The 14858-nt window shown below is 38.1% G+C and overlaps 1 protein-coding gene across 1 annotated transcript in view; it reads left to right on the forward strand.

Moving 5' to 3' along the window:
• The first annotated feature begins 1211 nt into the window (after positions 1-1211).
• LOC105382473 (extracellular sulfatase SULF-1 homolog) overlaps positions 1212-14858 on the forward strand; it is a 70959-nt gene continuing 57312 nt past the window's right edge. Inside the window, exon 1 of the mRNA XM_038108038.2 lies at positions 1212-1493. The gene's annotated coding sequence lies outside the window, so the exon portion shown is untranslated. The remainder of the gene's footprint in view (positions 1494-14858) is intronic.

A 14858-nucleotide genomic window follows, 5' to 3' on the forward strand; every position in this document is an offset into this window, starting at 1 on the left:
AATATATTCATAGAGGCTGAAGCGTGGGTGGAAAGAACCCCGGCTCCTGATTGGTTCTACAAATAAAGGGTTTTATGCAAACACACAAGGACGGCGTGTTGACTCGCTTCGTGTATCTATCAATATTTACCTAGGATGTTCCTGCTAGATAAAGAAAACCTATACCACTTGAGTTTTGAGGATATTTGCGTCACATATTCAGGAGCTTCTAAATATAGCTAACAATTTTATGTGAAGTACACCACTGATATCATTGGCTTCATACGTATTCTAAAGATCAACTATGTTTCTTCACGAACTCTGACTTTATGACAACATTACCGTAACTGCTATTTTAAGAATCAGGGCCGTGTTGCTAAGCGTACTTATGATTGCGGTAAACGGATCGTGAATGCGCGACAGGCTACGCCGCGAATTAAATTGTATGACTCGAATAGGAATGCACTTTGTCGAGAAAACAATGCCTAATTGATCCTGAATACTGAGAAATGGAGGAACGGTGTTGTATCTTTCATTATAACTCCAGCGCTAAAATGGTCAATTCGTTTGTTTAACTCATAAATAGCAACTTCGAGTGTAAATTATGGTCATACAAAATCGGTAAGTAGTTAAGTACCTACCGGCAGTTTCATATTGGAATGTTATGTATAATCTCTGTACGGTTCGGTGGGAAATGAGTCTCAATTAATGCACAATAGTTCTTAAATTACTATTTAAAAGCTAAGGCCCAGTGCATAAACTTCTTCCTCTTAGCGGGTCGGTACTATTTGTATGAAGACCTGGACTAGAGTTGGTCTACATGTTGAAAAGATTAGCCAGTTTGAATAACAAAACTACAACATTAAACAACTACTGACATGTAATTTCCTAACATCACACCAAGATAAAGCCCCCACTGCTACATTTCCTGCAGAGGTAGAGGTACCAACTAACAACTTTACGAGGCCCAGAATGATAGAGGATAATGTGCCGAAATAACAGTTTGTGGTCGACCGATGATCATTTGTGCGTCCGTAATCGCCTCTCCGACAGGATGGGTCCACATTGTACACCGACTACTTTGTGAAGCGAGTCTGAGGAGCCGTTGTGCCGCTATCCCGTCTCGGGAGGCGTCTACACGGTATGCTGGTGAATTCACAGGTTTTTTCCCGGTGATTGTGGAGATGGTGGTGTGTGAGCGGGACGCGCGGCGGCGGCGGCGGCGGCGGGCGCAGGACCACGGGCGGCCAGTCTCGCGGCGGCCTCGGAGCCGCACGTTTCGTCTGCTCCTCACCGAACGTGACAACTTCGAACATCCAAAACTTTACGTAAATCGCTTTCCCGTTGTACTCATCTCTCATCACTATCTGAGTGCATGGTTCCAACTATCAGTTACGTTTCAGTTGAATTTAAACTGTCTGTGCCCTGTTAATCCAGTTTTTAATGTGTCTTCGATTTGGTGGAAAGTAGCGTTCGAGTTGAAGGATCTCCTTGCACTTTTAGCTGCACTGTCGGTGAGTTTGGAAATATTTATATAAGTAGTTAGGTAGTTATGCGTTTCTCACTCTAGTCTAGGGGATGAATTTAATTTCAATATGATAAGTAAGTAATGATAAATCATTCGGCTGTAATTCATGATCTAGGTCAAATTTTGACAAAAAAAAAACGCAGGTGGAAAATAGGGTAAACGTACCGGTTTGCCGGCCACTACCCCTTTCCGGCCACTTCGCACATTATTTTGAATAATAGGATAGTATTGAGACATCTCCTTTCTAATTTCGCGCCATTCGACCCGGGCGAACATCACGGTTCATAATCCAACGGCATGACCTCGAAATTTGCGAACTGAGCCCTCAGTCACCATTTCAAAATTTGGTGTGTGGATGCGTGGAAAATTTAGCAGAAAAAATAGCAGGTGGATTGATTTTCAGAGGTAAGTTTTAAAGTGTTCCTACTGTTTTATTAGCGATTGAATGGGTTTATGTGTTGTAAAGTATGTTTAATTTCAATATTAAATTGCCTAAACTAACAAACCTTTTCATAATTTGTAATATTTTCGGTGGTCGGACAATAGGTTATCGATTTATTTCAAAATCTAGTTTCCGGCCGGGTGGTCGGAAACCGGTATATTGTAGTCATTAAATTCTGCCTATATTGCGGAAACCTTAAATGCACTAACATAGATTGCAATATATTAGTGAACAGCTAGAATTTTGCGAATTGACAACTAGATTCCGGCCGCCAGAATGCCTCATAGTTTCAAAGATATGTTCTTATAAAAATAGCGAATGTTTAGCGGCCGATAACCAGTTAAAACAAAACCTGTTTCCGGCCATCGAAATAAGCGGCCGAAAATAGGTAAAAATTACACCTGATTCCGGCCGTCTGAAAAGCAGGCGGCCGAAAATAGGTAAAATTAAACCTGATTCCGGCCATTAGATAATAAAACGGCCGATAATGTTTATCGATGCCAATGCCAAGAGTAGCTAATTTGACTTAAGATTTTAATTGGTTTTTTAAAAACCCTATGAACTACTGAATAAGACTCGTTTTTCTACTGTGAATTAGGTGGCCGATAACCAGTGCACTGGTGGACGATAACTGGGTAAAATGGCCGATAACCGGTATATTTGCTATTTTTATAAAAAATATATATTTTAAAATCATGTATCACTGCTATGTCTATAAACTTTAGGTTTTATGAAACTAGACTATTGAAAGATCAAATGATATTTTTTTGGAAAATCTTGACACACAGCATTATGATAGAAATTAACTCTGAAGTCAACAAGTCGCTTAAGTGGCCGATAACCGGTACTGTTACCCTATGAATCTACCCGCTTTAGATAATCCTTCGACATACTTAGCTCATTCATTACTTACTAGTAACTATTTGTTTTTTGTATCTGCATAAACAAATACGGTGCCTGTTTATTTAATTTGAGTGCTCTTATCACAATGGCCCAGTAATCTCCTGGAACCAGAATCATCTTATCAAACATTAGTATAGCTGACGATTGAATCTACGGATACCAGTTGGCGAGCAGTAGGTATGATAGACTAAGGTCTGGTTAAAGACATAAACGTGCTAAGTTAACAATAAGACATAACAGAACCATAACACATCAGCACAATCCGTTGCGGACAATGCAAGCTCTCTGCTCCATGGCAAAGCGATTGCATTCTCGACTATTCGCCAGTGACTGAAACTGCATAGTCCAAAGAAGTTGAAGCATAGGGAATCAGTGGGTACTAATGGTCATTTGTCTTGTGAGTCTTGTGACAGCATATAGGGGATACTAACTAAGTAATAAATTCTTTGTGTCGATTCCCTAATGTTTCGCTTTCTATTGTAAGCCGTAAACTTTACAGCGTCCCTAAGCCGTATGAATAAGTTCTATTTTAATACCAATAATATTATTCAAGTGGTGGGTCCCCGGGGTCCGGCTATGGCTCCAGCGGCCGCCACAAAGCCCCGGCTCGCCGACAATGGCCGCGATTGAATGACAATAGCGCTTCGGTCCACTGCTTATACTAAATGCCAAACATGTTTTTTTGTAACTGTCATAGTTATCCCTGGTAGAATTAGTGGCGCCACAATCACGGGTCATTCATTCATTCGTTGGAATGTAATGCTGGGTCATAATATTAGTTTATTTACTTCTATGTGCTGGGTTAGATTAAATATATAGTTACGTTCTACCTCCCGGGTTAGTGACCGTCTGTCTACTAGGTGCTTAGTTTATTTGCCTACCCGTCTTAAGTTATGCCGACCATTAATGTATTCCCTCGTTAACCCAGTTTTTAAAAAGAATGTGCCAATTGGAATTTATTTATGTATAAGATGCAGTTGATCAGATTTGCGTGCGTGATTGTGCATAAAGACATTGATAAATTGCATTATTTAAATTGTACTAACTTTAATACTCAGCATATTTCTACTAACATACTTGATAAAAGTTAATACCTACTTATTGTTATCTGGCACAGCACCAGTAGATACGTACAGGTACGGTATCTATGTATAGGTCTATTATAAGTATAATACCTATAGATACATACGTACATACCTATATGTGTATGAGGTCGTTAGCCTTTCGTCATATCTGAATAGATCGGAGACTACTGAAGGCTTCTGGCACATAAGCTGACTTTGATAAAGGATAAGCCAGGACGCCAGCTGTGCAAAGATATTAGCAAATATCCATGTTTAAGGATTCTGAAAATTACAAATTTACGGTTTCCGTCCTTGTTTATACGAAGCTTAAAGTGAGTGAATTTATATTGGAGTTTTACTGATTTACATATACATATATCTATGAATTTTATATACTGACATAAATAGATAGAACCTTTCGTACTTATATCTATGAATTTTATATAGTTACATAAATATATAGAACCTTTCGTACTTCGGTTACTTACGAAATTATCACAGAATGAACACATACATGGCATTGGCAAGCTATATCTACTCTTTTTAGATAAGAAAGAAAGAAAAGAAAATTTCTGAAATATCTAGGTATTCCTTGTTCCCAATTATGTAGGTAATCCTGTTAGGCCGGTCACTTCATAATTTTCTTAAATGCGCAGAGACCATCTATGGAAGTTCACCTGGGTCAATGTATGAAGGTATAACGATGACAATATCACCAGTATTAGTTCCTATTAGCATGCTAATATCCTTGCGGACGAACTTGTTTTTTTTTTTCATTCTTTGGCTGAGATATTTTGTCCGACACCCAAGTTGAGCAAATGTTTTCTTTCCTCATAATGGTGTTCAAAATAACAGCTTTTCGTAACGGTAAAATTAACACCACCGCGCACCGCTCAATCAGATGAATTAAGGCATGGTCCTGCAGGTGTATCGCGAACTCATTTGGTCGAAGGAACAAACATCCCGAGCATCTTTCTTCGTAAAAGGTAACCCCAATAACTTCGTTCGTTCAAATTAGTTCGCCTGAGAGCGTCTGTCAACTTTTTTGATAATCGGAGCTAATGTTTTTGTTAAGTACTATGAAGTATTTAATTTATAAATAATTTTACGCTAGGTAATTACTTCCTAAATGTCCGATCCCAATTTGAATTCGATCACCGTGCTATAAAAGGAGCTAGCTAGCAAGGCCTTCCTCGTCCAGCCACGTGCACCACTGGCGTAGTGGAAGACCGGAGACAGTGGTCTGGCGCTACTTAGAAAAAGCATTTGTGCAGCAGTGGACGCTTGCGGACTAATGTTTTTATTATATAAACACTCACACCTTGTACTAATGTACACCCTTGCGGGGTAGACAGAGGTGCATTGCTGCACCCACTTTTCGCCAGTGTTATGTTAGTCCCAATGTAATAGGGGGCGGGCCTATTGCCATTTTACGCGCAAATCCAAGACCCGAGAACAAATATCTGTGTTTAAACCAATATCTGCCCCAGCCGGGAATCGAACTCGGGACCTTCGTCTCTGTAGTCAGGGTCACTAACCACTACGCCATTCGGTCGTCACTTGTAGTCATTGCGGACTAATTACGATGATAAAATTCTCACAAAACTGTCATTTTCTTCAAAACAAACACGCAGATATTATTGCGTATTTTATACCTACTGAGTCTTCGACCGAATCCAATGTCTTACAATCCTGCTGTTCGAATTATGATAGTTACAATACAACCCCTTAAGAAAAAGCCGCAAAATTCCCACAAATTACTTACTTGAAGTACCTACCTTAATAAGTGTTTCTCACACTGGGGAATGTCTATCTTGTAATAACACTTAAGGATGTGTAAATTACACGGGTATTTGTACAAATTACTAGGCACGTTATCGCGGTCGGTTCAAATGGATAAAGGTATCCATTCTTTTAAGCGATGGTCTGTTAACGTAATGGCATACGCATAGTGTTTCATGTATCACGTTTAAGTATACAGTACCTTAAATACATTTATCTAACTAGGTATGCAGGTGTGTGCAGCAGTAATTTTATTTATAAATGAAAATTGACTAATTTAATTATTATCTAGTTTTTAAATGCTGCATAAGCATAGAACAACGCGGACTCGATACTCAATGCAGATAAGCAATCAAAATTGGCAGATTCATGGGGAAAATACAGGAAAATACAAAGCTCTATCATGGTTTCCTAAAAAGTGTCATAACTCTTTTGTTAGTGGTACAAGGGAATGCTGTGATGTAACTATTTGTTGGTAATTATTGTCGCCTATCACCTTATTCCGTTTGGCTGGACCAATACTTACAGGGCCACCCTGTATTTACTTATTCATTAGATTTTTCAGCTATCATTGTTAACAAATTATCGGTTGTAAACAGACCCTTTAATTTAAAGAACAAAAGTCTACCTTCCGCCTATACATAAAATTCATTCACAACCACCAACAGTTGAAAGCAATTTTAACAATGACGGCATTTTTTAATTACAGCAAGGAGACTGTTCAATGGAAGAGAACTACTGTTTTTTCCTATTCAACCTTTCTGAGAATGACCACAGTATAATGGACGGTGGACTACCTAACTTATGAGGTTTCGCTTTTATGTACCTACTTACCCGAAAGTAATTTCTCTTTTGCCCTTTATAACTGTTAGTTCGATAGATGGCCCATCCTTTGCCCCTCTGTAGTGCCTCTCTCGTGTGGAACCTTCAAGAAAAAGTTTCACTAACAAAATGCCGATTCATAAAGAAATTATCTATCTCTCTTCATTAAGGTTTAAATAATCCGGTAGGTATAAATAAAGTAGGATTAATTTGGTGCTGTTCTCACAGGATCTTTTTAATTGCTCGCGACTGTAATATGTCGGTAATACCTTAAATTGGGGGATTAAAGGAAGGATGGAGAATCTATGAGGAATGCGGGACAGGACAGGTAGGCTGTCAGGTCGCATCGCCGCGATGTAGGTCGATCACAAGAATGCACCCCACTTCTGGGAATAGCTGTCAGAACGGATCGGATGCGGTCACTTTCCTTTAAACGTTTCAAGAATTTCGATTAGTAAACATTGGTGAAATTGGCCACCCCCAATAACTGGCCACACAGCTTTTTATTCGCCTAAAATAAGAAACACGATGACAGTACGCCATCTGTTACAGCTTGACACTAACCATTAGTAAGTTGTCGTTCATTTTAGTTCACACTCATTCCGCTTGAAGGATTGGTCTTCAAAATACCCGCAATTTTCTGACAGTCGGCGACAGTGCATCTGATAAAATGGTTGTGCGCTAAGAAAACGTTAAGCGAAGACATTATTTCGAGAGGCGATATTTTTTGTCCCCAGCTTCTGTGAGTGACTTTAAATAGTGACAACGATAGATTTTGAGCTAAGCAATCATAATTTGTACTGATTTAATCCTTAATTTGATTTTTTATTGCATTTTTCGACTTGGCCAGTTACTGGTTCCAGTTTTATAGTATTTTTAGTAACTGGCCCCCCTATGCCAGTTACCCCAATTTGCTACTTGCAAGTAAATTAACTTAAAATACAGCTTATTACCTTGGTTTTAAATAGCATTTTCTGTGGTATAAATTTTGTAAAAATCGTTCAATATTTAGTAGTAACTGGCATAGGTATTCTAGTGGCCAGTTACTACATGGCCAGTTACTGAGAACTATTTTATGTTTCAGGATATATGCTAAAATCTCTTCAAGATAATGGTGGCCCAGCCCACAAACAGTCTTCACTATTTGGACTGTATCCTCGTCAATATCCGTAGTGGTTAGCAGCGATTCGAATCGGCTCTGTTGTTCTCTTTGGAAGCTGGTGTTGCCATGCCAACTTCAATTTGGTGCAGCGTGGGACGAAGGGCCTGCTTCATCAGTCGTCTTCTCTCCAGAAGTTGATATTCAGAGTGCCTCCAAGAAGTCGGTGATCACTCCCAGTTTAAAATCTATTGATCACTGAGGCATCTCTGAATATGTGCCGCTTGTCAGTCATAATTAAGTCGATTTCATTTTTCGTCCTACACCATCGGGGCTTGACCATGTTCACTTCCTCCGGGGATGTTTGTCATAGAAAGAATTCATCAAGTATAGCCCATTCTGGTCTGTCTCATTCGAGGAAGTCAACAAGAATTTGTCCTCTCCGATTTCTGCTGCTAAAACCATGGGGTCCTACCCTCAATTCTTTGCATTCTTGTACTCCCACTTTGGCGTTGAAGTCCCCCATCACAATGGTGTATTGGGTCTTAGCAGTACACTTGATAGCCCTAGAGATATCTTCGTAACTATACTGCTTCGACTTCTGTGTCAGAGTGTGTCGAGGTTGGTGCATATACCTGTACGACCTTCAAGGAATCCCTCTCGGTTAGTTTAAGTACAAGGTACGCTACCAGATTCGACACACTACTGATCTCCACTACGTTGCTGACAAGGGTCTTGTTGACGAGAAATCCTACGCCACCTTGGGACAGTTGGTTACCCTCCCGATGGTAGAGCATGTGGTCAGACTTCAGGGTTATCGTGTCCCTCTCTAAGGATTTCCGATAGCCCTATTCTATTCTATTCTGTGTGGGGGTGTCAGTGCCTGCACCTGGCTCCCTCGAATGGAACCTTTGTGCATATCCCCAAGGTCTAAACTGCCTTTCTAAGCTTGGACCATTTCCCACCATGCTGGCATTTCACTGCAGGTTGGTGGGATCACATATCTAGATGTGCAAAATCTAGACATGCAGGTTTCCTCACGATGTTTTCCTTCACCGTAAGAGTGATGGTATACATTGTACTTAAGTCAAAAGAACTAATTGGTACATGTCAGCACCGGGATTTGAACCCGCATCTCTGGCGTGAGAAGCGGGCGCTTACCCGACTGAGCTACCATCGCTCTCCGATAGCTTTAAGATGTCCTTATTTTTTTGCCCAGCTCTACCTCGTGTTACACCATATTCTCGTCCTCTCTCAGTGTCCGTGCGTTGTATGTAGCAAGTTGTATTTTATACTATCTTAAAATTAGTTCAAGAAGAAGCTAAGATTTAAGGATTTGACTTAATATAAACTTGAAATAATTCAATTTGATTGTTAATAAAGATTTGCGATGATTTAAAGATAAGAAACTTATTTTTGTCATAATAATATGTGAATTGTGACGTTGTTACACTAATAACATTGAAAGGGTATTGAATTGTAGAAGTTTTTTTGTTTTTATATTAAATTTTGTTAGAAAATCCTTCCTTCATTGGAAGGAAACCCGTGCCCCGGCAGGTGGGGACGTAATGATGACGATGAACTGTTTATTTGTTAAGAAATACAAGGTATTTCTCATTATTAAGTGTTAACACATATACTACGTCATAACACATTAATTATAATAGGTTTTTTATAATGTTTGCAGTAGTTATAAGGTTAAAACTTGTCATTTTAGTTAATTATATTAGGTGGCCAGTTACTGCAAAATAAGGGTGCCAGTTACTAAAATTTGTGGCCAGTTACTACACAAAAGTGATAGTTTTCATTTAAATAAAGATATTTAAATAAATAGTTCTTATTGATTATTAAATTGATCATAAAAACAATCAACAGGATCTAGTGAATCATTAGATATATAAATCACCTAAATCAGATCATGCATTTAGACGGAGCACACACGTAAAGTGGCCAAGGTGCTTAAGTGGCCAGTTACTACCCCTTTTCCCCTATAATAATTAATTACTTATTTAGTAGACAAAAAACTGATTTATAGCGTGCTTTCTAACCAGCGAATTAGAATTGTAATGATTAAAAGCCGGCAGTCGCTTTATTCCCTATTCCCCATACACATAATTATGGTCAATAATTCCATACATAAATCTAATGTACTTACCTAGTTTCACATAAGGCCAGACTTAGAGTTCGACACGGCTTTTCCATTACGCAGCGAGGATAAGCAACCACTCCAGAAAGAGCCCTTCAGTCAAAAATGTGTTAAAATATTCTTGCTCCTTTCAATGTACGTATATAATAAATAATAAATATCGATTAAATATTTTCTTTGTATTGCTTTCTTAAAACTATCTAAGCTTCAACCCTAACTGTTCATATAAAAAAAAAACATTTCAAAATGTAGATCGGTTACGTGTAGCTTTTCTTTTAGTACCTACTTAACGTCCTAACCTACGTCTTAAATAATACACGTTCTATACATATATATATATGAGAGTCTACAATATGAGAGTATGATTACATCGCTTTTATTATCATTATAAATTCACAAAAGACAAGCTCAAAGTTGAATAACTTTGCAAAGTACGCGGGAACCGGTCTCCAGAAATACCGGGCTAAATATAGTGTTGAAAGAGAAATGCGAGCTCGAAGTCCTTTCAAGGTTTTCCGGGATCATTCTTAACTGATCATGAGGTGTTGGAACAGGTGGATTTACTTATCAGTTGCGTGCGAATCTATTGATCGTGGGGTTATAGCGAAGTCAAAACGAAGTAATTCGTGTCAAATTCAATACCTTTTGATTCCGAAAATCGTTCATATTTTATTTGGGAACAATCTACTCCCGACATATGTAGTATACCTAACTACTAATTGGTTTTCATGTTTTCTAAATTTAAGTTTTGTCAATTTAAATTGCTCACCTATAATCATTTCGTATCTAATACAATGAATTATTAATTTCTTAATACTCGTATAATAATAATAATATAATAAATCATTTATTGCAGACTGTAAGTCCATAAAAAGTTAGTTACATAAATTTCTTAAAATATAAAGAATAGTAAGACAGGTACAAAAAACAAAACAAAAACAATATTAAATGACTAAAACAAAGTAAAAACAACATAGAAACTTAAATTAAACATGCAAGGCCACCCAGTGCTGCCATATTGGGGAATCATAACGATTGCAGAGTGTGTTCTGAATACAGTTGGAGCTGCACCTACACCCAGGGGCGTAGGTATTGAAAGATTGCGCGCCCTGGGCTCCTCTAGTTTTCCGCCCCATCAAGGAATGAAAGAAAACAGAAATAGTAGTCAGTGTAGAGTACCTACCGACCATTATTATTATTATTAAATTCTTTATTGCACATAAATTAATTTGTACATAGGCGAACTTAATGCTAAAAGCATTCTCTTCCAGTTAAACTTGGGCGTTGTGGAGAAAATGATAGGTAGTGCGAAAGACAATGAGGGCAGTTTAATTTTGGTTAATATATATTTTGTTAAACACTAGAATATATACTTACTCGTACATAATATTATAAAATAAACGTAAAAAATATACCTACATACATAATTTAAATATTTAGTTACTATAACAAAAAATAATAATATCATCGTCACACATACGATACTAATAATACTACAACAAAAACAGATAAACTATTTATTAGATCTGCTGCTGATTGTTCTGCTTCTGGAGGTAGTGCAGACGAACCTTAGACTTAAAGGTTTCTATGGGCTGCGATTGCCTTATATGCAATGATAACTGGTTCCACAAGCGAACCGCTGACACGGTGAAAGAATCCGAATACCCTGCCGTATTATGCTCTGCAAACAAAACGCAAGGCTAAGGCTCTGGGAGGAAAAGCAGCCCCAGGATCCTTTCCTTCTTCTAGAGGAAAAACTTGCTCCCAGTAACAGTCTCCCCTGGCATATTTGGAAGACTCTAAATCGGTTGCGAGCAGAGGTAGGCTGCTGCAAGGACAATCTTTGCAAGTGGGGCTATACCGTTTGTACCAACCTTTGCGACTGTGGTGCCGCCCTCAGACCATGGCCTACCGGCCGCCCCTGGGCCGCCCTTCGCCGCCTGCCGCCCCGGGCTGTAGCCATTTTAGCCCTAGGGTAAATACGCCCCTGGCTGCACCGGATACGCTGCATCATGGATGCTGCTCTCTTGCGCAGTATCGCGTGGAAGCCGTCCGTGCGGGAGTCGGCGAACATCGCTGACGCGCTGCAGAACCTGGGGAGCCGCAACAGTATAACCGTTCAGTTTTTTTTTATTTAAGATAGTACAATCCATAAATTGTGTTAGTAACAATGTATTCTTAGTCTATGTTAGTAAATTATATTCGTACAGTTAAGAAAAATATATTATCAGATCAAACTCGGACCTACCACAGGTTATGAGTTATGAGGAGATATTGCGGCCGTAATTTTTTTCACTATAAATTCAATTGATCGCCTATTTATTTTTTCGGCCTGCACGCGGTTAATATAGTTAGGTACTTACTTACCTACAGCTTTCATGTAGGATTAATGACAAATTTTGTTATAGTAATAGGCCTTCCTATATGGCGATTACAAAATTTTCGAACCTCCGTTTACATTGCGTATCGTCGTAATGTATCTTTTCCCATTGTTTTGAATTAAAATAACTTCAGAATATTGAATCTGGTTGGTAACACTATGATTTAAAAGTTCGCGACTTTTTAAAAAGCGGAGCTAATTGCCATACAAAATTCCCAATGTCCTATGTTAGTTCTAAAAGTGACACTTCTTTTTCCATTATGTTTGTTTAGTAAGTATAGAAAATATAGTATCGAACTTACCACACCGTAAACCCGTGAACCTGTGATAGGCCTACTACTTAGTTATTTTTATTAATTAATTTATGTTTTAAGTATAAAGTATTAGTAACAATTTATAATATTTTAAAGTACTTACATTATTTCATGCATATCATTCATTTAGTGACCATTATACCGCTACCCACAGGAAGTGTGCCAGGTTTAGCTAAAGGATGTCATCAGCGGAGGCTATCGGATCAAATTAACTTCCTGTCCCAATCTTGTGAATATTAAAATTGATATTTAGAAAGGTATATCTACCAATTATAGTAGGTATTTATCGTGATAAAATTTCTAAATAATCTTACTGCCACCAACATATACTTACTTACTAGAGATATACTTACTTTAGATATACTTACTTACAAAGAAACTGTCTCATCGGGTATAGCGATTTTTCATGAACCTGAGCCACATTTTGTGATCACGAAGCTTTTGCCACTGAAGGATAGCCAGTCGTCAATACATTATTTTGACGCAGGCAAATAAGATTCACCCAAAGGTTCAATGCCTAGAAGCATAGACTAATCTAGAAGTGATCGCTTTTACCGATAAGGCCCCATATTGTGCTTACTCTTTATAACGTAATTTATGCTGTGTTTTTTTTTCAATATAATTATACTGTACTGTCGTATAAGAGTAGAAAATGGAAGCAACGCTAAACGCTGCACGGTGCCACCGCCACACCACACATTAACAACACTAACGCAAAGCTGTTCTACAAAACAAGCATCAATTAAGACGATTGATTTAAGACTAATTAAGTCTTGACTGATCGGGACAGACCGACAAAAAGCGATTAAGAATAGCGACAGTAATAATTACAGACAGGCAAAAAAATATAATAACACGAAAAAAAAGTGGCACCTTGTGTCGCCGTGTGTCATTCTCGTTTAAACGATTCGGATGTTTTAAAAAATGGCGGCTCCTTTTTACTACCTGTCGCAACTTGGTACATTTCTAACTTGTGTTTGGACCAGTCAGACCTTTCGTTTGGATATGATATTAATAGTGGCTATTAATATTTTGTTAGTTAGTCATTGATCCTTTATTGAGGATTGGTGGAGTGTAAATGTGGAGAAAACACTACAATTCACTGTCATCAAAGTTTTCCAGCTAGCTATGTATATTATAAGTACCTCTAATCTAAGTACCTATAGCTGCTAATAAAGCTGAACAGCTTTAGTAATAAAAACAAATATGTAGGTACTTAATTGCTGACGGATCTAAATTATTGCCTCAGTTCGGAAGCGCCCCACACAAGTTACCTTTTTGGGAGTTCAGCTTGAAGCCTGTTCCATGTTCCCGGGTTCCGTATCGGGGTCTGGACTGCACTGGACCCGCAAAGAGGTTACACACTTTCAAGTTACATTAGAAATTGCCTGAGAACCCTTCGTGGTATGCGGCGGCTGTATGTGTTGGCAGTTAGCAGACATTCGCTGCTTTTTACTATAAAAACTTAACGCACTGTTTTGTACATGCTTAGGCACATATAAAAAGAGTCACGTTCCTCCCCTAGAAAGACATGTTGAATAAAATACTTGTTGATGCAAAGAAATATGTAATTCCGTGCCTATACAAGTACTTATTTATTGTAATGGTATACTCTAGTCTCTAGTATATCCTACAAGGTACTACTAAAGCCGATCTCTTCCACATAGGTACATAATTGCTGAAGCAGCTTACCGACTATGTCTGAAATAGATCTTTGGCCAAACTTGGAGTGACTCCTCCTTGTTCACAGATAAGATATTGTAGATCTGCCATCGTAGGTATAAATTTGCTCTCTACATTACAGTCCGTAACGTTGGTCAGTACCCACCTTAAAACGACGCAATAGACTTTGAGCACAGCAGTGGTTTACAAATGAAATTCATAGTCCGTAAAGTTTAAATAATTGTCTAAGTATTGTATTTTTTAAAGATTGATCTGTTCTCGGTACGTTTAAATTAAAATTAACCAATACGTAGATAGAGATACTACTCTGTGTAAAAATTATCGGGATCAGATTAGATCAACAAGTTCTCATTTTGAAGTTGATAAAATAAATTTGGATGAATAGCAAAAAAATATTGTTTTATTGATCTGATCCCGATAATTTTTACACAGAATGTATTATGAATGAGTTTGTATAAAAATGGAACGAGTGGATCTCTAAAACAGTGCTTTATGGGTTCCCGACAGACCGGTTCCTGTTTTAGTGTGAAACGCGAAATATTCATCTACTATTTGCGTTAATTGGAATAGAGACTCGTTTAAACAACTGTTTTTTTAAATATTGTATGTTGATAAATCAATCGCCGCGAATGTGTTACTGCGATTTGGAAATAAAATGTGCGAATTCAAATGTTCTGACTTACATTAATTAGCATAAAACTTACAATTAATAATAC

This window comes from Plutella xylostella, chromosome 15 (genome assembly GCF_932276165.1).
Source record: "Plutella xylostella chromosome 15, ilPluXylo3.1, whole genome shotgun sequence".
NCBI classification, from domain to species: Eukaryota; Metazoa; Arthropoda; class Insecta; order Lepidoptera; family Plutellidae; genus Plutella; species Plutella xylostella.